Genomic DNA, 23,159 nt, shown 5'->3' with positions numbered 1-23,159 from the left:
ATTAATTATTTCAAATTTAAAAGTCAAAATTTGTTTATAAAATGGATGAAAGGAGTATATAATAAATTACTTACTCAATATAAAAAAAAATCATACATTGCAAATACAAATGTATATGGCCAAAAATTGGATTATCAAGCTGTCTATGTGCTTACTATTGTAGTTAATTTCTTTTCCTATTCTTTGTTTGGCCTTATCCAAACTTATGAATACAAAAATAGAAAACCATTTAAATAAAAAGCTAAAACCAAATCTTTTCTTTGTTTGTGCTGGTATTTAATTTTTTTTCTCTTTTTTTAATGATCGGATTACTTAAAGAAAGAATCAATATTTTTTACTAAAATAAATTGACTATTAATTATTTTACAATATTTTTAATGTAAAAAAATTATTTTACATATTTTTAAAATAATTTATTTTTTAAATTTATTAATATTTTAATATAATTATTTTTTAAGTGATTTGAATATGATAGATGTAATTTGGCTAGTCTTTACAATTTTATTTGGATCCTAATACGTTGAAATTGATCCCTAGATTATTAGTAAAGATTGAGAATTTCTTTTTCTAAAATGTAATTTATTTTAAGTTTAATTATAACTATGGTTTCCCTATTTTACTTGATTCATGGAATTGATTTTCTATTTTAAATTTAAATAATTTTGATCTCCTATTTTAAACTTAAGCTATTTTTGTCTCCGTTTCATACTTTTGCAATTAAAATTTATGATGTTTCCATTTTCTAAAACACAAGTTACTTGTGAAACATGACAAATTTGTTATATTGAAATTCATTTCAGTTTTATTCAGATGTAATTTAGATGTAATTTGGATTTACATTTTACTTTGATTAGTACATAAGTAGAAACTAACTTCATTTGTAAGCATACAGTTTCATAACAAAAATTCAATTTTGTGTTAAAGTTTGTTAGAATTTTTTTTCTCACTCTCTTCTCTTTCTTCTATCTTTCACCTTCATCTTCATATTCTTTGTAATATCTCATATTCCTTTAAATGCTCAATTGATTGTCAGTTGAGATCAACTGAGTACATGTATACTCTATCTCTTGTCAGTTGGAAGAATTTGAACTCCTATATGCTCTAAATGTTGTTAGTTATATATATATATATATATATATATATATATATATATATATATATATATATATATATATATATATATATATATATATATATATATATAATATATATATATATATATATATATATATATATATATATATATATATATATATATATATATATATATATATATATGTCAGAACAAAAATTGTTCTACAACAGATTCCAGGATTTTGATGATAACAAAGGATGAAACCAAAAATGGCACCCTAACGAAAAGTCCTAAGTGTGCAGGACTCTAAGAGAAATCTGACTGCGTCATCAGATTCAGAATCAAATCAGATACAAATTATCAGAAGATCAGAAGCATCTGAAGTAGAAATGCGCTCTAGTAGTTCTGACTCTGAGCTTACAGCAGATCAGAATATCAGAAGCATCTGAAGAAGAAGTACGCTCTAGAAGATCTGACTCTGAACAACGGTATATCAAATTCTAGAAGCTCACAACAGTATCTGAAGTCACCATCAGAACTCTAAGCGATCAAAATCATCAGAAGCTCTAAAGCCACATAGCAAGATCCCAGTTTAACAGAGTTACGTAGACTCTGATAATGGATTTCCTAATTCAGAAAGAATAACGTCAACTTTGAATTTAAATGGAAAGGAGCTATTATTGGAAAGAAGTTATTCAGGGAGACAAAGTTGTTTTGGCAAGAAACAACAGAAGTTATGGCATTGATTCCTAATCAAGACTAAATTATCTGCCATCAATTTCAACGGTCCTTTCACCTCTATATAAAGGACAGCAAACAGCATTGAGAGATAACCAACGCACATAAACTCTTTCCTCTCTCTCTCTCTCAATCTTTCACGAAGCTTTTGCTTAGAAACGTGAAACATTCTTTTGTTCTTACTGTTGTAATATTTGCTTTATCCTAGAAGCACTCTAGATTACAAAGTCATTTTTATCTATTACTTTATTTCCTCAAGTGACTCTGCGCAGTCTGTATACTTGAGAGGACTAAGAGATCTTTCTCTTAGACGTTGGTTGTAATAATCTTTCAAGATTAGTGGATTAAGTCCTTATTGAATGCGAAATCACCTTGGCCGGGTGGACTGGAGTAGCTTTGTGTTATAAGCGAACCAGTATAAATTCCTTGTGTGGTCTTTGTCTGAAAAAACGATTATTTTCCAAAACAATTCAAACCCCCCTTTCTTGTTTTTCTCACCTTCAATTGGTATCAGAGCTTCGGCTCTGTTATTGATTTTCTAATCAATCACTTAACAGTGTAGAGAGATCCAGAACGAGAAAAACCATGGCCCACACAAATGAAAGAGACAGTTACAATGCTAAGCCTCCTGTCTTTGATGGAGAAAAATTCGACTACTGGAAAGATAGGATTGAGAGCTTCTTTCTAGGCTATGATGCTGATCTCTGGGACATTGTCACAGATGGATACAAACCTCCTGTCACAGAGGATGGAGTTGAAGTCCCCAGAAGTAAGATGTCAGATGATCAGAAGCGAGTTTTCAAAAATCATCACAAGGCCAGAACCATACTTCTCAATGCTATATCGTACAACGAGTATGAAAAGATCACCAACAGAGAAACAACCAAAGACATACTTGACTCTCTGAGGATGACTCATAAAGGAAACTCTCAGGTCAAAGAGACAAAGGCTCTGGCGCTTATCCAGAAATATGAAGCCTTCAAAATGGAGGATGACGAAGCCATAGAGGTAATGTTCTCTAGATTCCAAACTCTTATTGCAGGTCTCAAAGTTTTAGACAAAGGGTACACAACTGCAGACCATGTCAAAAAGATAGTCAGAAGCTTGCCAAAGAAGTGGAGACCCATGGTAACTGCTCTGAAGCTGTCTAAGGATCTGAACAATATCAGTCTTGAAGAGCTTGTCAGTTCCCTCAGAAGCCATGAGATAGAACTAGAGGAAGATGAACCTCAGAAGAAGAACAAGTCTGTAGCATTAAAGTCCAGATCTGAAAGACGCAAATCTGACAGAACCAAAGCATTCCAGGCCGAAATAGAAGATGCTGATGACTCTGAACAAGAAGATTCTGATGAGGAAGAAGAATTGTCCCTCCTGACCAGAAGAGTTAAACAACTCTGGAAAAAGAGGAACAACAACTTCAGAAGACCAAGACCCAGAGGGGATCGATCAAAATCAACCTCAAAAGGTAAAACTAACAAATATGTTACTTGTTATGAATGTAAAGAAACAGGTCACTACAGGAATGAATGCCCCAAGCTAAAGAAAGACAATTCCAGAAAAGAGAGCTTCAAGAAAAATCCCCTCAGAACCAAGAAGGGACTAATGGCTACCTGGGACGATAGTGGATCTGACTCATCAGAATCTGACTCTGATGAACAGGCCAATGTAGCATTCATGGCTACCACATCCAATAACAGTTCAGATGAAGAATCTGAAGAGGTATTTTCTGAATTCTCTCGATCTGATCTTGAATCATGCTTGTCTGAAACTCTTAGCTCATATCAGAAACTAAAACAAAAGTTTAAAGCAATAAAAGGCTGTCTTGAAGAAAAATTTGAAGAATGTGGCAAACTTGAGATGACAATTCTAAAACGAGAAGATGAAATCAGATCTTTAACATTACAGAGAGATGGAGCAAATAAAAATCGTTTAGAACTGGAAGAAGCGTTATCTCAAGCTCCACAGACTTCAAATACGATAATTTATAAATACGAAGAAGCCTTTCAAGAATTTCTGAAAAATGGGATAGGAAGGAGTGTGATGGCATCCATGATTTATGGAGTCAGTCAAAACAATAAAAAGGGAATTGGGTATGATCCTAAGGAAGATAAAACTTCTACTAGTGACCAACTTAAATCTCCTTTTTCATATCACTACACACACACACAAGAACAAAAATTTGAAAATGCTAGAAAACCCAAAGTTATAAGAAACTCTGGGAAAACTAATCAGAAAGGACCCAAGAGACTCTGGGTACCAAAAGATAAGATTGTTTATATTGCAGATATCCTATGCAGCAAAGTTCAAACACCAGTCATGGTACCTGGACTCTGGATGCTCGCGACACATGACGGGAAGAAAGTCTATGTTCCAAAGCCTGGAACTTAAAGACGCTGGATTTGTAGGCTTCGGAGGAGATCAGAAAGGAAAGATCAGAGGCTCCGGAACTATTGGTAATGGTACTCTTCCCTCTATATCTGATGTCCTTTACGTGGAAGGATTAATGCATAATTTGTTATCCATAAGTCAATTAAGTGATAACGGTTATGACGTGATCTTTAATCAAAAAACATGTAAAGCCATAAATCAAAACAATGGTTCTGTCCTATTCACAGGCAAGAGGAAAAACAATATTTATAAAATTAATCTTTCTGATTTAAAAGAACAAAATGTGAAATGTATGATGTCTGTTCACGAAGAGCAATGGGTATGGCATAGACGCTTGGGCCACATTAGCATGAGAAAACTATCTCAGCTAAATAAACTCGAGTTAGTCAGAGGCCTACCTAAACTGAAGTTTTCTTCAGATGCTCTATGTGAAGCATGTCAGAAAGGAAAATTTTCAAAAACTTCTTTCAAAAAGAAAACTATTGTTACCACCTCTAAGCCTCTGGAACTTCTTCACATTGATTTATTTGGTCATGTGAAAACAGCATCAGTCAATGGAAAGAAGTATGGACTAGTCATTGTTGATGATTTCAGTCGCTGGACATGGGTGAAATTCCTAAAACACAAGAGTGAGTCACACTCTGTATTCACTAGTTTCTGCTCCAAAGTGCAAAAAGAATTTGACTCGAAAATTATCAGAGTCAGAAGTGATCATGGTGGGGAATTTGAAAACAAAAATTTTGAGGAATTATTTGACTCTAATGGAATATCCCATGATTTCTCCTGCCCTAGAACTCCACAACAAAATGGAGTTGTAGAGAGGAAGAATAGGACACTCCAAGAGATGGCCAGAACCATGATCAATGAAACGAATGTGGCTAATCACTTTTGGGCCGAAGCTGTAAATATAGCGTGTTATATTCAGAATAGAATCTCCATAAGACCTATTCTGGAAAAGACTCCATATGAACTGTGTAAAGGAAGGAAACCAAACATTTCATATTTCCACCCATTTGGATGTTCTTGCTTTATTTTAAACACTAAAGAACATCTGAACAAGTTTGATTCCAAAGCACAGAAAGGTATTATGTTAGGATACTCAGAACGCTCTAAAGGATACAGAGTATATAATACAGAAACCAAAATTGTGGAAGAATCAATTCATGTCAGATTGATGATAAGCTTGACCCTGAAAAGTCAAAGCTAGTTGAAAATTTTGTAGATTTAGAAATCACTCTTGCAGGATCTGACAAAGCTCCAGAAGCAACTAACATTCAGAACTCTGAGGAAATTAATCCACCATTAATTCCAAAGAAAGCTAAAAGTCGCCTCAACGTATCTGAAGAATTGATTCTGGGCAACAAAGACGAACCTGTCAGAACCAGATCTACCTTCAAAACCTCTGAAGAAACTCCTCTGGGACTAGTGTCTCTGATCGAGCCTACGTCCTGTGATGAAGCACTTCAAGATAACGACTGGGTTTCTGCCATGCAAGAAGAGTTAGATCAATTCACAAAGAATGATGTCTGGGATCTTGTTCCCAAGCCCAGAGGCACTCACGTTATCGGAACCAGATGGGTATTCAGAAACAAGCTGAATGAGAAAGGAGAAGTCGTCAGAAACAAAGCTCGACTGGTAGCTCAAGGTTACAGTTAACAAGAAGGTATTGACTACAATGAAACCTTTGCTCCAGTCGCAAGGTTAGAATCTATTCGTCTTCTTGTATCTTTTGCTATTAACCATTCTATTAAATTATATCAAATGGATGTCAAGAGCGCATTCCTTAATGGTTATATATTAGAAGAAGTGTATGTCAACCAACCTCCAGGTTTTGAAAATCCAGATTTTCCAGAACATGTCTTTAAACTTAAAAAATCTTTATATGGACTTAAACAAGCTCCCAGAGCTTGGTATGAACGTTTAAGTAATTTTCTTCTGGAACACAATTTTATCAGAGGGAAAGTTGACTCCACACTCTTTTGTAAGAACCTTAACAATGATCTCATGATATGTCAGATATATGTTGATGATATTATTTTTGGTTCTGCTAACGCCTTTGTTTGTCAAGAATTCTCTGAGTTAATGCAGGCAGAATTTGAAATGAGCTTAATGCAAGAACTAAAGTTCTTTCTAGGAATTCAAATTAACCAAACTTCAGAAGTCACGTACGTTCATCAAAGCAAATACATAAAAGATGTTCTGAAGAAATTTGACATGGCTGAATGCAACTCTGCAAAGACTCCCATGCATCCAACATGCATTCTTGAAAAGGAAGAAGTCAGTAAAAAGGTTTGTCAGAAGCTCTATCGTGGTATGATAGGCTCCCTTCTCTATCTGACTACTACTCGACCTGATATTCTCTTTAGTGTCTGTCTCTGTGCCAGATTCCAATCAGATCCTAGAGAAACTCACTTAACAGCAGTTAAGAGAATTTTCAAATATCTGAAAGGAACTCCTAACCTGGGCCTAATGTATGAGAAAACATCAGAGTATAGACTTTCAGGTTACTGTGATGCAGATTACGCAGGAGATAGATTGGAACGAAAAAGCATATCTGGAAATTGTCAGCTCTTAGGAAACAATCTTATATCCTGGGCCAGCAAAAGACAGTCAACTATCGCTCTATCAACTGCAGAAGCTGAATACATCTCAACATCACTGTGCACAACTCAGATGCTCTGGATGAAGAATCAGTTAGAAGATCTGCAAATCTTCGAGAGTAACATTCCTATCTTTTGTGATAATACGGCTGCCATTTGTTTAAGTAAGAATCCCATCTTACACTCCAGAGCTAAGCACATTGAAATAAAACATCATTTTATCAGAGACTATGTTCAAAAAGGGATAGTAACATTGAAGTTCATTGATACAGATCATCAATGGGCAGATATATTTACTAAACCTCTAGCTGAAGATAGATTTCTTTTTATCTTAGAGAATCTGAACATTCAAAATTTCCCTGAATAAATTGTGCCTCTGAAAATGTAAAATGAGACTCTGACATAAACAAATGAGCTTCTGCCTCTGACTCTGATACTTCTACCAAGTTAAGAAGATATCTGAGTTAGAAATCTCCAGGAACCAATCCGTTGGTATTCCTGAAGATCAGATACATCAACACGTGGAGTGAATTGCGTCTAACCTTGGAACTTCTAGACAGTTGTCCAAAAAAAAATTCAAAGGACAGACGTTTGAGATCTCCTCGAGCAGTGTGCATACTGTTGGGATTAGACATTCATTAATGAGCCATAATCATTTCTCCCTCTAAGCGTGCTAACTTGGTTTTTGTGCTAAACTCTGATGTTTGTGTCGTTTTGCATGCAGTTCGCTCTAGTATATAAACACTTCTCTCACACCGTGCACACACTTCACTCTCACTCACTTTCTCAAACCAGCTCTCTCAGGCATTTCTGCAAGCAGTTCATCTTCATCTCGTTCCTCATCAACAATGGATTCTCAACAACAATCCGTGTTCAACTATTCTCAACAAATGGACTCCAGCAACGCAGCTCAAAGCACAAGCGTTCCTACTCCAACAGTTACAGGCGTAACTATAACACCAGTGTACAAGGAGCCTCATATTCTTGACCGTGAGCCTCATATCAATCTTGCAACTCCTTTCGAGAAACTGGATGTTTTGTGTGAATCACTTGTGGATTTCAACAACATGAAGAGGAATGGGGTAGATCTTACTGAAGAACTTCATCATCAAGGTTGGGAAAACTATTTTCAACGCCTTTATGGTCTTGTTTACCCAAACCTCATCAAGGAATTCTGGAGGTTTGCTGACGCTGACGACCATTTCATCGTCTCCTACGCTTTGGGGGTAAAAATCGTGATTACTGAAAAATCAATAGCCTCTTTGCTGAACATGGAGAAAGCTGGAGGAAGAAGGATTTACAACATCAATCCTAGGGCAAAGTACATTGCTCATGAAATCAACCCCACCATCTTCAAACTCAACACAAAAGGCAATCCCTCAAAGAACAAAGAACTACATCAGAATCTCCGAGTGTGGCTCAAGATCATTCTGGGAACCATTCATCACCGCCCAGCATCCAACTCCTCAGACTACATCAATACAGATCAGAAGTGTATTATGTACTGTATTCACAAGGGTTTGAAGCTCTGCCTCCCAGCACTACTCTTCAAATACCTTAGAGACTCCGTACGGGAGACCAGGAACAACATGAAACCCAGAACCTACATGCCTCTAGGAAGACTTCTATCAGATGTACTGATAGAAAATGGGCTCGTAGATCATCTGGAAAAACATAAACTCATGGAAGATATGGCAATAGAAACTGGAAGGCCTCTGAACTCCAGAAATCTGAAGAGCATGGGGATTCTGAAGGAGATTCAAGTCAAACCTACTCTGGACACCTCTTGGGAAGCTTTAAAAGATCAGAGGGATATGCCAAATGGTCTCGCAAGGTTCTACAAGAATGAACCCAAAGAGGCAATCCTCCACTATCTCCAACGTCTGAAGGATGAAGGAGTGGACATCTCAGACTTCAGATTAGACGATCTGCTAGATTCAGCCCCAGACTTCGTGAAGTTCAAAAGAGGTCCATCTGAGAAGTCTTCAAAAGCGAAGAGAGCAAAGCTAGGAGAATCTTCTGAATCAAGACCTCCAACGCCTCTGCAAGAATCTTCTGGTAAGTCTGCCTCTACAGTTCCCTCTGTACAGCCACTGGCTTCTTCTACTCCTCTATCAACACCCATCTACACCACATCTGAAACCCCTCCTTCCACAACCAGAACACAACAACCTCTACCAAAATTCAATATTGCAAATACCTCCTTACCACTATCCGAGGCTGAAGAATTAAACCAAACCACTTCCTCATCCACAGCCCTAGAATCACCTCCCTATTTTATCCTTTCCTCCGACACAGAACCTTCTGACCCCGCTTCACCCACTTTAGCCCAACTTCAATCTCAAAACCGTAATTCCCAACAACCACAACAACCTCCACCTGAACCTGAAGTAACTTCACCATCCACAGAACAACCAACCATCACTCCATCTGAACTTCAACCCTCTGACCTCCATGCCTTTGACATTACCCCTCCAAACACTTCCGTTGAACAACAAACACTCAACCTAAGCCCTCCAACCTCTTCACCTCAAACATCTGAACCAGAACATTCCATGCCTACCCTAGAGGAAGCCATTATGCTGTTCGCAGGGGCTTTAGTGCAAAAGGTCAAGTCTCTGACCATAAACTCTAGCATCAGTGATGATCCTGACTCTGTTAGGACACACTGGAACAGGGTCATTGGCTGGATGACATCTGAGGCCTTCAAGCTGAAGCACATCTCTGAGCAAGTCAGAAACGACTTCATCAGAGACGCTGAGGTAAGACTACATGAGCGCTTGGCCAGAGAAGCTGAAGAACAGGCCAGAAGGGAAGAAGAAGAAAGAGCCAGAGAAGAAGAAATCCAAAGGGCAAGGGAAGCTGAAGCCAAAGCTCTAGCTGACGCTGCTGCTACTGAAGCTGAAGCAAAGGCTGCTGCTGAAGCTGAAGCAAAGGTTGCTGCTGAAGCTGAAGCCAAAGCCGCTGAAGAACAACATGCTCTGACTCAGGGGGAGTCTTCTTCTTTTGCACCCCTGGTTCTCAGGACGCTGGAAGAACTTCAGAAAGAGCAGAAGGAAGTCCGAGCCAGACTGGATCAACAGGACACTGTCAACGCCAACATCCAGAACCTGCTGAATCAACTGCTTCAGAGAATGCCTCCTCCTCCCAACCCTTAGGCACTTAGGATCCTTTGCTTGTTGCCTTGCTTATCTTTGTTTCTGATTTTTTTGTTTTCTCTTGTCATTATCTCTGATGTTTTGTTTCTCTTATCTGAATATATATCTTTCCTGCTTATTTTTTGTTTAAGTCTTTTTGATTCTGACAAAAAGGGGGAGAAATCAAATAGCTCTGATGAAAAATTGCCTAATACCTTAAGCACTCTGCAAACATACTATTATCTAAAATAAATTCATCTAACACTGGACTTAAGAAAATTGCAGAAGGTATCAAGAAACTTCATTGCTTGGAAGCTCTGGTAAGAACTTCTGAACTCCCTAGCCTATCTCAGGGGGAGCTCATTTCTATCTGATCTGATAAAGTTTTTTTTAATGTTTCATCTGTCATTTGAGTTTGTTTTGTCATCATCAAAAATGGGGAGATTGTAAGAACAAAAATTGTTCTACAACAGATTCCAGGACTTTGATGATAACAAAGGATGAAACCAAAAATGGCACCCTAACGAAAAGTCCTAAGTGTGCAGGACTCTAAGAGAAATCTGACTGCGTCATCAGATTCAGAATCAAATCAGATACAAATTATCAGAAGATCAGAAGCATCTGAAGTAGAAATGCGCTCTAGTAGTTCTGACTCTGAGCTTACAGCAGATCAGAATATCAGAAGCATCTGAAGAAGAAGTACGCTCTAGAAGATCTGACTCTGAATAACGGTATATCAAATTCCAGAAGCTCACAACAGTATCTGAAGTCACCATCAGAACTCTAAGCGATCAAAATCATCAGAAGCTCTAAAGCCACATAGCAAGATCCCAGTTTAACAGAGTTACGTAGACTCTGATAATGGATTTCCTAATTCAGAAAGAATAACGTCAACTTCGAATTTAAATGGAAAGGAACTATTATTGGAAAGAAGTTATTCAGGGAGACAAAGTTGTTTTGGCAAGAAACAACAGAAGTTATGGCATTGATTCCTAATCAAGACTAAATTATCTGCCATCAATTTCAACGGTCCTTTCACCTCTATATAAAGGACAGCAAACAACATTGAGAGATAACCAACGCACATAAACTCTTTCCTCTCTCTCTCTCTCTCAATCTTTCACGAAGCTTTTGCTTAGAAACGTGAAACATTCTTTTGTTCTTACTGTTGTAATATTTGCTTTATCCTAGAAGCACTCTAGATTACAAAGTCATTTTTATCTATTACTTTATTTCCTCAAGTGACTCTGCGCAGTTTGTATACTTGAGAGGACTAAGAGATCTTTCTCTTAGACGTTGGTTGTAATAATCTTTCAAGATTAGTGGATTAAGTCCTTATTGAAGGCGAAATCACCTTGGCCGGGTGGACTGGAGTAGCTTTGTGTTATAAGCGAACCAGTATAAATTCCTTGTGTGGTCTTTGTCTGAAAAAGCGCTTATTTTCCAAAACAATTCAAACCCCCCTTTCTTGTATTTCTTACCTTCAATATATATATATATATATATATATATATATATATATATATATATATATATATATATATATATATATATATATATATATATATATATATATTTATTTATTTATTTTTATTTTTTGTGTGTGGTAGAGAAAGAAAGAAGAAAAGGGATAAGAACAAAAGAAAAGAAAGAAGAAGTAGATAAGAAGAAAAGGAAAAGTGATCGCGACTTAGTAAGTCTATGGAAATCGTGATTGCAAGTGCACAGTCGGATCGCGTAGTTTTAAAGATTATCGAACCCACAAAAACTAATAATCGAACGTATCATTATCTAATCTTACTATGTAAATCTAAGGCTGATGATCGTTCTAAGATTGGAGGGTGAATAGAAATAACTATAACGTAAATAGAATATTAATAAAGATATTTGATGAAGGGATATCAGTATGTAACACATCAAACTTCGGGGATTCGATAGATATTTGGTGTAATCTTATTGGTCAAAATATTCTTTAGTAGAAATTATTTATAAAAAGGACTTAGTCTCGCACTCTCGTTTTATTGACTCTGACCATACTCTTAAACTAGAATGCTTGGCTCTCGCAGTCTCATTTTGAATTTAAAAGTAATTTTTGAATATGAGTAAAGTCTAATTAATCCTGAAGCGCTCTCGTTGTGTTTAGGATTAGTGCCTAGTTTTAGCTATCTGGTTAAAATCTCAAACTCTCGTTCTTGTTGACCGTAACCTTTGTTTACTTTGTACTCTCGAACGAAAAACATTTTTAATGAAATAAGAAACTAAAACCGGGAAAGTAAGTTTTATAAAAACCAACACCAATTATTTACGAATCCCGTCGTTTCGACGGTCTTTACATACTGATACCTAGGGGTTTAGCCGGACATGGATCTGATAACAGACATGGTATTCAGAAAATCTAACATACAATAAGGCATAAATAAGTAAAATGGCAATCAAAATAAAACATGGATTATGAATTGAGAACTTGAACTGAATCTTGATTCTTCAAATAAAATAATGTCGGCAGGCTTTGGCAATGAGTAACCGTTACAATTGAATTTAAATGCGTAAACAATAAGTTGCAATAGTCCCCGATGTGGAGAACTATTACTTTTAGAAAGTAAGAAAACTGCCTAGAAAACTAACCAAAAAGAATCTGACTAAAAAAAACGTCGTCTCAAAGGAAAAACAACCCTCCTTTATATATTTTTCACTTCCCTAGATTATAGCGAAAAGGCGAGTGGAATCGTGGCTGAAATTGTGGAGAAAAAGTAGGGAAGACCGGGTTGTGGTGGTTGCCACAACCCTAGTTTTGATCTTCGTGGAGAGCACTACCTTTTGACGGATGAGCGCCACCACTTCCTTACTTTGTGGCGGGCGCCACCACTCCTTTTAGATCATGTGGCGGGCACCACACATCCAAGTGATGGGCGCCACATGCCCATTTGGTGTGGTGGGCCCATACTCTCTATTTTTCTTCATTTTCTTCTCTTTTTCTTTCCTTTTTGCTATTTTTCACTTTGCTTGCTTGTACACCTTTTGTTCGATAAATACCTGTAATAACATAAAATACTGCGTAATGATAAGTGTTAATCAAGTAAAAAATAATGTGTATGAAGCCAAATATACGATACGTTTTCGTGTTATCAAACTCCCCCATACTTAAACCTTTGCTTGTCCTCAAGCAAATGCTGCGTGTATGAATAAAAAATTTGGTAATATCTTTGCAGCATAAAGTATCAAGACTCGTAAAAGACACAGTTGCATTCGGATACTCATTCTAGTCTATAAAATCTACTTTGGTCAAAAATTGCATTAACAGGTACTCACTTCCACACTAAGGGTATCGTTGGAACACATAGTCGCAATAGTGCAATCATAAGTCTCCCTCCTATATAAATCAATTTGAATCATGTCATCATGCCTAAGCCTACCTTACTAAACCTTATTTTTAGCCTTTTTCATTCTGGCGCAATCACATTAAGCCCGTTATCCTTTCACATTCATAGCAAGATAATATGTTAGTGACTATGATCTCATCATTATTTATTTATTTCTTTTTTGCACTTTGGCTCAAATAACAGTTAAAGATGGTTATACCGTTAGGCTAAATGACTGGGTGAGGATCACCTAACTTAGAGGGAACAACATTTTTCATATATTCCGTCAATCTTGTTCTCTTTTAAGCCTGATATCATACACTTATTTGCATTGACTTCTCGCGTAGTGTGTGCTTAGGATGGTGCTGACTGCTAGATAAAATACTTAAGGAATATTAAAGGATGGAATTTAAGGCTATGGCATGACAACTACTCAAATCGATCTTATACTTGGGATATTTAAGGTGTTAAAACGATACCGATCTTGTAAAGTTTTACCAGATCTCTACAATTCAACCTCAGTTTTATTTATAGTTTAGAATTTTCAAAAGATGTACTGAATCTCTAAGTCTAGATTTTTGCAAATAAATTTGGTATGGCTTAAGCAAATGGGAGAATCAGTAAATAACGGAAACCACGCATAAAGACTCGACAACACATTGATATTTGACTCGACTGACACTTAACAAAAGTAAAACAGAAATAAAATAGAAAAAGGAAATAACAATAATTTAAATCTACCTAGGAAGCGATAAATGAAAGTGGTAAAGCTTCCTCCCCCATACTTAACCTTTTCATTGTCCCTAATGCAACAACATAAGATAGGGAAGAAAGGTAGAACCTGAGTAGTCTGCTTCTGGCACCTTCTGCCATGTGTACGTGCACGTCCACTGTTTCCTGGCTGGTGAATGTAAGACCCCAATTTTGACCCTAAGATCCCTCATGAAATTCCATCATAAGCATTAGCATTGGGATCATACATTGGAATCCTCTTTACCCCTCCTTCATTAGGTTTGTTTTGGGAGAGAACACCAAGCACTTTGTGATTATATCATACTTTTGTATATTATCATTTTACTAACTAAAATACCAAAAACATATCTTTGCATTTGTCTAACTCTTTTGTAGGAAGGGCATGATTCCATTGATTCATCAAGTTCACATCTAGGGTTTGAGACCTGTAAGACCCTAATTTTGACACTAAGATCCCTCATGGCATCATATCATTTGCTCCATGCATTGCCTCAAGGATCATAGCATGTGTGGCCCCTTAACCCTAGGGTTGGGACTTGTGTGAGTGGTTTGAGACCACCAGGAATTCTTGAATTGTATATTATTGCTTTTCTTATTTTGTTTACTAACCAAAAGAACAAAAATATGTCACTAACTCTTTTTGTTTTGAAGCTAAAGTGATCATGTGCTCCCAATGCTCCTAGGAGGCTCCTAAGCTCAATGAAATGGCCAGATGAAGATGAGAAAAAGCATGACAATGGTCCACAAATTCCTTAATCATCATATATGTCTCCCAAGTATCTCAATTTTCCAATTTGATCAAGATAACCCAAAGGGCTTGAGGATTGTTTCCCAAGGAAACCCTAATTCAACTATGCTTTGACTGTGCCTTGCTGATCGCTCGACTTCGTGAGTCGAATTTGGGGTACAAACTGCAAGTGCACAGTTCTATCGCGTAGTTTTAAAAGATATTGATCCCACAGGGACTTATGAATCGATATACCGTTATCTAAGGTTACTACGTAAAGCTAAGGTGAATAATGGTTGATTGTTTGGGGGACGAAGCTAAAAACTAAACTAAGATCTAGATTAAATATTAATAAAGCGGATATCGGTATGCAGTTCGTCGTAATTAGGGACTCAATTCTTTGTCGGTTTCTTGGTTTTTAAAATAAATCGTTTCAGTTAACTTTATTGATTAAAGGTTTTATCTCAAACTCTCGCTCTGTTGAATAAACCATGATTTTATGTTAATGTAGCTGTCACTTATAATTAAGTCAAAAACCACTTTTTGAAAGTAATAAAGTTGCAGAAACTCTTTTTAAGAAAACACTGACCGTTTTAAACACCCTTATCTCAAACTCTCGCTCTGTTGACTTAGGTTATACAATTAAACCCGAATGCTTAACTCTCGTCCTCACATTCAATCTTTAAAAATACTTTTTGGAAAAGGTCAGAATTTAATTAACTCTAAAACTTGCTCTCGCCCTGATCTAGAATTAATGCCTAATTTACACTGTCCAGTTAAAACCTCAAACTCTCGCTCTATTGATTTTAACTTCTTTATGTCTTTTACTTTTGTAAAAAATCTTGTTATTAAACCTGTAAATTGAGACCGTAAAAAGATTGATTTTAATTTTAAGTTTAATTAGACCGACTTAGCCTTGATCCCTTATTTCGCTTACTTTACATACCGATATCTAGGCGAATTAGCCAGACATGCTAAACAAACAGAAATACATATCATGCATAAATAGACTCATCCCAGGCAGATAATATAAATAATTAATAAAACAAAGCATTAAATAACGATTAAAGAACCTGAATGCGTTAAACAATAGTCTTGAACACTCCACCACAAGCCGGTAGGATTTGTTCTTGGATTCTTCAATTAAACAATAAATTAAACCAAGGAAATAAAACTAGAATCTAACGTAAGGTTAGATCCGATAAAAAGTTACACAATAGTTTCCGGTGTAGAAACTATTATACGAAAAATATCTAAATGCTAAAAAGGGAAAGGGAAAGGTAAATTGCAAGGGAAAAAGAATGTAGAACTTGCAAAAGAAATAAATAAATAAACAATGTTAAGTTGCTGGAAAAGAAAATTGCAGAAGCGTAAAAAGAAAGAAAATTGGAAAAGCTTCGGCAGCGTGAGCGTGGAAAAACCGAGGACCCCTTTTAGGTTTTTGAAGTAGCTATTTATATTGGTGTTGGTAACTGCTTTTCGTTTCCCAAGGGTCTTCAACGTGGCTAAATGCATGGCGTGGATATAGGACACAAACTCCTCAACGTCTCTTCAAGTCTTCTGAGGGCGTTACTTGCGCCAAAAAGATAGTGGAATGGTGTGACGCTCGTCACACCATGTGTGACGTCCGTCACAAGGCTGTTTTGTGTGACGCTCGTCACGCCCCCTGTGACGTCCGTCACAGGCACAGCATTGGTTTCTTGTGCGCTTTGGGCTGGGCTTTGGCCTTTGGTTCTTTTTCTCTCCTTTTTGCACCTCCTTTTCTTCCATTTTTCACTTTTGCTTCAAAATGGATACCTGACATAAATAGAAAGGAAATACCGCATAATATCTGATAAAATGAGATAAATTAAAGTAAATGATAATATAATCTAATTGAATTAAGTCCTAAAATGTGATATAATTTCATGTTATCACTTGCTCATGAAGCAACCTCAACCTATGATCAAATTTAATCAAGGGAAGTTCTTTCATTAATTATTTTATGCATATATGAGCCTATGTGAGTATCCTCAATCATTCATTCATCAAGATTTGAAGTTTGGCCTTGAGAAGTTGACCAGTCAAGTCATCTGACTAAACTGAGAATCACTGAGATACAAATTTTGATATGTTTGTCAAATGAAGATGACCCCAAGATCAAAAATGTTCTTAAGAACCATATGAACAACTTTCATGTTTATCAAAAATCCATTTGAAACTCGGAAGGTCATCATTCATTTCAAAACATTATAGGTCATTTTGACTGAAACCCTAATTTTGGGTCAACTTCCCAAGGACCTAACTTCCTTATTTTTTATGATTTTGAGGTGAGACCAATTGCATTGGAAAGCTTAAGATGTCTAATTCAAATGTTATTTTGGAAAAAATTTCATAATCCTAAAATAAACACATGTGATAATACAAAACATTATAGGTCACTTTGGACAAAAGTCATTGAATTTCAAAAATGTCCAATTTCAAGTGCCCATAAATTTCTCATGAAAAATCCAAATGATTCAAAATTTAAGTCTAAATTGATAATCTTGAAAAGATCTACAACTTTTATGTTTGAGGTTTTTCCATTTTAGGCTTGCATCATTGAAACAGAAGGGCTTGAAGTTGCGTGGTTTTGGCAAAAAAATTCAAAGGGAACCTAGACATGTTTTGTACCCTAAACTTCACAGCCAGTTTTCATAAATTTCCAAACTCCAAATGAATTTTTTCCCAACATGACTTTTGTTCCTTATTCCAAGAGCTTTCCAACCATTAAGCTTAATATTTATGCTCATTTTTGCAATTCACATCATAACTTGGAATGCAAGCTAATGTCAGGCCTTGTGCATGTCCAATTCACTCATACTTGACCTCAACATGCATTTCCATTCATTCTTAGGATTTGCAAGCGGCTGTACAGGCCCATGCATGAAGGATCCAAGTTTCATGCACACGAGCCAAACACCACCTTGCATCCATTCCAGCTATAAATAGAAGCTCATGCTCATTCAAAAATGAACCTGAAGGAGATCTAAAACGCTGTTGGATTGAAAACCAAACCCTCACCTAAAGGAATTTCAATTTTCATTTCAATTTCAAGCTTGAATTTCAACATCCTTAGTTGATCTTCACAGCTTAATTCCTTAGCCTTGCATCATCACCACACTTCCAGAGCACGATTGGATCAAAAGCTTGGGAATTCGTGTTGTTTGAGCCTGCATTTTAGAGGTAGAACCTCAATTTTTCTTGATCTAGATCTTGCTATATGATGTGAATTTCTGTGGTTTTTGTTGTTTTCTGAAGTCCTCAAGCATGAGGCAGGGCAGTGGTGGTCTCAATTTTGCAAATCGTGCCATTTCAGATCAAGCACCATGATCTTCAAGCTCATGTTTCTCTTTAAATAGAAACTTTGAGTAGAATCCATGGTTACAGGGGTGATGCACATCACCTCGGCTTCATTTTGATACCTTGCTTGTTCATTTTCATTAAAGTTCAAATCCCTGCGCGTGGTGGCCGGAATCAGTTGTCTGGCCGGAGAAGATGGTGGTTTCCACCACCATCCCCATGTGGGAGCCTCTCATCCCTTGGATCTCTCTCAAACGTTTTAATCGTGACCTTTCATTTGGTTGACTTGATTTAATACAACGTACTGCGCGCTTGACTAAGGAGTACCATATGACCGCGCCTCTGAACCCTCAGATCATGCCCACGTCATTTAATGAAATGATCCAAGCGCGCTGTTTTTTTCTCTTTTTCTTATTTCTGTTTTAATTTCATTTAATTCCTTTTATTTTCAAAAATTCATAAATATTTTATTTGAAGTCACAAAAATATGAGACTAATGCCAAAAAAATTCTTGAAAAATCTAGTTTCATATTTTGATTTTTAATTATTTTTGTGACTTCATTTAATATTTTTTGTGAATTATTTGGTTTTTATTAGTTTTAATTCATTTTAAAATACTTTTTGATATTTGAAAAATCCAAAAATATTTCTCTAACACATATGGATCATGATAAGTCAATGAAAAATAGTCTCATTAATTTCTTAATTGATTTGAGATTTATTTGAGATTTTAATTCATATTGGGTTATCTTTATTGTTTTAAAATAGTTTCTGATTTCAAAAATTGTTAGAAAAGTTTGTCAAACCTTGTTTGACCATGTTAGACCTATGAGAATTTAATTGGACTTACTGAAGTTGATTTGAATTGAATTTGAGGTTTGACCATATTTTGTTCATTTTATTTTTGCATTTATTTTTAATTCAAAAATACCAAAAAAATATGTTTGACTTGTTGACTTCTAATCTTCATTTCTCTTCTGTTTAGCATTGGTTGATGATGATTTGATTCACTTTTGACCAATTGTGTTTGACACTTTATTTCTTTTTTCATTCATTTCATCTTCATCTCATTTCTTTTTATTTTGGCCAATGAGTTAATGTCTTATGGTTGGTCTTGGCATATGAGAGGTTTAACCTTCTTTGATTCAAATCAAACTCAACTTGATCCATGATCAAGTGAGTTGCTTTGTGTCCAAGATAGGTTGCTTCTTGGTCAAGCAAAAAACCTAAAGTCCATACAAGGCCTTTCCTCTTTTCTTTTGGCATGGCAAGTTGTAGGAGCTTGGCTTACTAGTCATGATCTCTAACTTGTGTTTATTTGCCTATAGTTTTATTGACCGGCCACAGATAGGTGTGACTACTACATTAGTCCACTTACGATTGCTTAACATAGTGCTAAATTGTCTTATGACAAACTAACATAACCACTAATTACTAACTTTAATTTGAGCATTTAATTTCTTGCAATTTACTTTAATGCAATTTACTTCTTGCTCATTTATTCATATTGCTTTTTACTTTGCTCACTTGAGCACATATTTTATGTTTATGTCATTTTCCTTTTGCTCATTTGAGCTCATTATTGTATATAAATATATTGTTGCCTTGTGTTGGTTTTGTCTTTGTTTTGTGTGAACCCAATGCAAAAAGGAGAAAGGACTTATAATTAGGAGTTTACTTATGCTTAAAGGAGTTCAAGAGTAACTAGGCCTCATGCCTTTAGAATGCTAAATTTATTGAAGAGCAACTAGGCCTCATGCCTTTAGAATGCTAAATTGATTGAAGAGCAACTAGGCCTCATGCCTTTAGAATGCTAAATTGATTGAAGAGAAACTAGGCCTCATGCCTTTAGAATGCTAAATTTCAAAGTTGACTTCAAAGGACTCCTAATCTAAACTCATTCTTTGTCCATTCCTCTTATTGTGTTGTGAACTTTTTGATGTTTGCTCTTGTGTGATAGGAATTCCATCTTGAGATAGTAAGAAGGACCATTGTCATGAGTAGCCAAGTTAAGAGAGACAAGCCAAATGGAGATCCTAGGAGCTTGAATCCAAAAATTGTGTGATTGCTTGTTGTTTGCTAAGTCGAAAGGAAAGGAGTATCTTGAATCATCTCTATGATTTTAAGAAAAGGAACTCCAAGGGTTTTATCTTCTCTCCTATCTTTGTATGCTTTAGGACTAGCCCTTCTCTTTTTCTCCTCACTCTAACCCAAGCCAAACTCTTTTTGTGCAAACTTTGACTTTGTTTCAAATTAGAAACCTAGGCCTTATGCCTTTGACTTTTCAAAATCTTTTCATTAATACTCATTGTGAATAAACCTTAATTCAACTTTGACTTCATTTTTGTAAATACACTTAATTTTTAAATATAACTCACTTCAAGTGTTTTTGTGGTTCCAATGGCCACCTTTGTTAAAACCTTTTCATAAACATTAGCCATAGGTTTGAGTTATCATAGTGGTTGACATAAACCTCACCTTATCCTTAGTGATTGGACTATAAGTCTTCCATACTTATTATAGGGTTAACCCCTCACTAGTATGTTGAAGCTCTCCTCACATGGTGGATTGTTGGTTTAGGTTGAGTTTTCTCCCTTTGATAACAAAAGACCTTAAGGCTTTTGATCAAATCAATTCACCAATCTTTGAGATTTTTACCCCGAACTACGAGGTTTTGATCCTACCTTTATGATGGTGCGTAGGCAATGGGTTCATCCATTCAAACAACAAATTTGTAAATATAATCTATTCTCTTATCACCCCCCCAATATTTTGCACATATTTTCACAAATACCAACCTACAATCCTTAGCAAGTTGACTTGCAAGCCCATCCACTTGGTGGAGGTCTTGTTAGGATCAATAATGTCACACGAGTAGTCGTGGTTAGACATTACTCTTTCCAATATAAACCTTAGAAGCCAAGGACCTTAGACACCTAACCCATCTTGGCTTATTTTAGGACGTAGTGCGAAGGTCGTTCAAGTGTAAGATTGGATACGATTGTTACGCGATACTACACTCATAAGAGTCTCTCTTAAGAATATTTTTGGAATACGAGTAATCGTTTATCTGATAATATCCGAAAGATGAGATGATGACTATGAGGACCTTTTTAGAACATGATTGTCAGGTTTAACCATAGTACACTCCCTTTGGGTGGTTCTTAACCGAGACTCCATGCTCGTGACTTAGAACAAACCCGTGATTCGCAGTTGATCCGTTCTCGTATATCCTCAATATCAATGGAACTTGGGTGTTGATAAGGTATAAACCATAATCCACCAAAATGGATTATTGATATTGGCGATGACTTGAGCCATCCCGTGACTTTTGTGTGGCATGACTTGCTTGATCCTTGAGTGTGCTTGTTGCATCCATGCATCCATGCATTCATTTGCACCCATATCATCAACAATGAAAATTTTCAAGGAACTTAAGAGGTCTATTTGCAAATTTTGAGACATGGATAAGCAAAGAAGGAATACGAAGAAGTACAGTTTTAGACAACCCGACTTGAAAGAGTTAAGGAGTTTGGCATCTTATGTATTAGAGCCTTTAGAGTTCAAAGCTCGCCATGGGAAGCTTCTGTCTATTCTTTCTACCAAGGTGGATGAGGATCTGATGAGTGTGTTGGTGCAGTTCTACGATCCTCTGTATCAGTGCTTCACTTTTCCGGATTTTCAGCTCTTGCCTACACTTGAGGAGTATGCCTATCATGTGGGTATACCTATCTTGGATCAGTTGTCGTTCAGTGGTTTGGAGAGGGTTCCTTCTTCCCAAGAGATTGCTGACATGCTTCATATAGATGTATTTGACATTGTTGCTCATATGACTACCAAAGGTGGAATTCAAGGTCTCCCATCTGATTTCCTCATTGCCCAAGCTACTTTTTTGGGAAAGGCCATGAGTGAGGATGCCTTTGAAGCCATATTTGTACTTCTCATCTATGGGCTAGTGTTATTCCCCAACATCGACAATTTTGTGGACGTGAACGCTATTAGGATTTTCTCTTCTCTTAATCCCGTTCCTACTCTATTGGGTGACACTTATTTCTCTTTGCATATGAGGAATGCAAAGGGTGGTGGTGCCATTGTGTGCTGTTTGCCTCTGTTGTACAAGTGGTTTATTTTGCACTTGCCTCAGACGCTTGCCTTCAAGGAGAACAAGGGATGTCTGCGGTGGTCTGCGAGACTTATGTCTCTCACTAATGATGATATCTCTTGGTATAATCGTGTTCATGATGGCGTTCAGATTATTGACTCTTATGGTGAATTCTCCAACGTGCCTCTTCTTGGTACATGTGGTGGAATTAACTACAACCCTGTTTTGGCTCGCCGTCAGCTTGGGTTCCCCTTAAAGGATAAACCTAACAATGTTTTGTTGGAAGGTGTGTTCTTTCAAGAGGGTAAAGATCCCCAGAACTTGAAGGACAGTATGGTCCGTGCCTGGCGCAAAGTTCATAGGAAGGAAAGGAAGGAGCTTGGTCCGAAGAATTGTATTGCTTTGGAACCCTACACCGCTTGGGTGAGGAGGAGAGCTCTCGAGTACCACATGCCTTATGATTATCCGAAACCTACCCTTATGGTTATGGTTGGGCCTTCAACCCTCCCTAACCAAGGAGTATAGGAGTTGAGAGATGAAGACCGGTCGCGTGCATGGGTTCGTGAGCGAGAGGAACTACTTCAGCAGCTCAGAGATAAGGATGCAGTGATAGAATTTCTAGAGCATCAGGTTATTGATGAGCCCGATGATGTGGTTACTTCTCTTCTTCCTCAGTCATCCAGGTTTCGGAAGAGGAAGTATGATCGGCTCGCCAAGGAGAAGGCTGACATGGAAGCAGCTTATGAGAGAGAGGTGAAGAGGCTTTGTGCAGCTTATCTTTCGATTTCGAGAGCTTTGGAAGATTATTTCTAAGGCTCCATAAGATGTTCATTTTCCTTTTCTCTTGTACTATATTTGGTTACCAAAACTGTACTATTTCTTTGGTGTAAAAGTTTTCCAAATATTATTGCTATGAGTATTCTATATATGTCTTAAAAGAGTAATATTTCCAAATATTT

Source organism: Lathyrus oleraceus, chromosome 5 (genome assembly GCF_024323335.1).
Source record: "Lathyrus oleraceus cultivar Zhongwan6 chromosome 5, CAAS_Psat_ZW6_1.0, whole genome shotgun sequence".
In the NCBI taxonomy this organism is placed as follows: domain Eukaryota; kingdom Viridiplantae; phylum Streptophyta; class Magnoliopsida; order Fabales; family Fabaceae; genus Lathyrus; species Lathyrus oleraceus.
The sequence above is the reverse complement of the archived record's forward strand: the minus strand, read 5'-3'. Positions refer to the sequence as shown.